This window comes from Pristiophorus japonicus, unplaced genomic scaffold (genome assembly GCF_044704955.1).
Source record: "Pristiophorus japonicus isolate sPriJap1 unplaced genomic scaffold, sPriJap1.hap1 HAP1_SCAFFOLD_113, whole genome shotgun sequence".
NCBI classification, from domain to species: Eukaryota; Metazoa; Chordata; class Chondrichthyes; family Pristiophoridae; genus Pristiophorus; species Pristiophorus japonicus.
Window position 1 is genome coordinate 801436 of NW_027250788.1, and position 2074 is coordinate 803509.

General features: G+C 45.3%; 1 non-coding gene across 1 annotated transcript; it reads right to left on the minus strand.

Annotated features, from left to right (window-relative positions):
• Positions 1-1675: 1675 nt before the first annotated feature.
• Positions 1676-1748, minus strand: trnav-uac (transfer RNA valine (anticodon UAC)). The gene has a single exon. It is a non-coding gene; the product is annotated as a tRNA-Val (tRNA).
• Positions 1749-2074: the final 326 nt, after the last annotated feature.

Consider the following 2074-nt stretch of genomic DNA (forward strand, 5'->3'; position numbering starts at 1 on the left):
ATCTGTTTGAACACCTTAAACAGATTCACTGGCAGGCTGCTAACAACATGGGCAATGAACTCAGCATTTTAGCTTGAGTGTTCAGGACAGAACTCGCTCCTGAGCATGTATGAGGAAAAAGCTCCAGAAAATATTCTCGGTCAGGGAGCTTTCGCTTGTGAGGTGAACGTGTTAAGCGCGACACTGCGGAAACATCTCCACTTTCAGCACCTGGTCAGACAGAAATGTGAAGCGAGCAGGTGGACTGCAGAATCCCACTATTAAGGAGTTGGTCGTGGTGTCAAACAAAGAGTTTCACTAAATGATTAAAAATATGAAATGTCAAAGTCAAACATGCATCTCCAGAGGAGACTGCGATTTGAACACAGCACTTTAAACCACTCCGCCACCCTGAGTATTCAATGCTAGATGTGGCCACCTGCAGATTGATTTTGAACTTTTGTGTCCTGACACATGAAATAAATGAGGACAGCAGGCGTATCTCTGCCTGACACCGGGGAAACAGTGAGACAGATCTTGGAGCAAGCGTCTGGTTATTGCCAAACAGCAAAGAAAATATTTTCTGGAAGAACAATTTTGAAAATAATTGCAACCCAACATGATTAGAACACACAACCTTTCGATTTGGAGTCAGGCGTGCTACCATTGCCTCACAAGGTCCACACAAGAAGTCTCAGATGTTCGGCGATATGAAGGTTTCACAATACAAGGGGCTTTAAAATCCCCGCCCATTCCCACCAGGTGTCAGAAGCAGCGCTCACCTGCCAGTCACCGTATGTTTTTTTCTTAAACTTTTGTGTTGCTTTCACGGGAAAGCATCATTATTTAACCCCTCACCTTCTTTTGCACAATGAAAGAAATGCTGACTGAGGGAGAGTCGATACTTCAATCATTTGTCCTGTGCTTTGGGGAGTGGGCAGAGAAGTGGACCTGAGTCCATGATTGCATCGGCCATGATCGTATTAAATGTCGGAGCAGGCTCGAGGGGCGTATGGCCGACTCCTGCTCCTATTTCTTATTTCCTTATGTTCTTATGCATGTTGACCCATTTTGCTCACTGTAGGAGTCTGGTTCAAAATCTTCATTGCTGATGACACCAGGAATCTGGGGCAACTTTTGTCAAATTTAACAGCACCGGTTATTCCTACCGTGCACAGAAAATAGAATCAGTAGTGAAGGTAAAATCCTACGGTGCTCATTTTCAGATTCAACGCAGTAGGATTTCAAATAAAGTAAAATAATTTTACAGTGAAAAGATTTAGAAGTGTTACTTGTATTTGTGCCTTTAATTAAACGTTGTGGCGTCCGATTCCCGTTCATGCCACTGCGGAATAAGAAAGGAGGGTTTGACGTTGACCAGACTGCACTGCCCCTGATATTTGTGAGCTCATCCTTTATATTCAGTGGTGTCTCGCCCTTTGATGGGCTGCAGTGTAGCGGACATCACGTTGGCCTCACACACGAAAGGTCCCCGGTGGATCCGTTTTCTCTCACTCAAAGTTATCTATTTATTGAATTGAAATAAAAAGCAATTAAGGAATAAGGGAGCACTTTTGCCAGGAGAATAAATAGCAAATAAAAACAGCAAATTCTGGAAATCTCAGCAAATCAGGCAGCATTCGCCAGGAGATGAAACTCGCCTCCGATTGTTCCCCTTTGGCAAGTTTAAACATACTGTTTCTGCCTGGGATCGAACCAGGGACCTTTTGCGTGTAAATCAAACATGATAACCACTACCCTACAGAAACCACTGGTATAACAGCCCCAACAGAGGGGAGCTGACCAGTGAGCTCCCTCTGCGCTGATCGGGAATGTGTTGGCTCACCTGAAACAACTTCTGTCCCACACTGAAAGCTCTCAATCCTTCTCCTCCGCTGCCCTTTACAGAAATGTCACGGATCACCCAGCCACCGTGTTCACTTCCACATCCTCACAGTGGGGCCACAGAGGCTCCTACTGTCTCCCCGCGATCAGCGAACTCGCTCAATTTACAAAATTAAACCCGGAACACGTGCCCGGCAAAGGGCAAGAGAAGCCAGATAGTCTGTCAGCTCGGTCTATCACAGAAAGTATT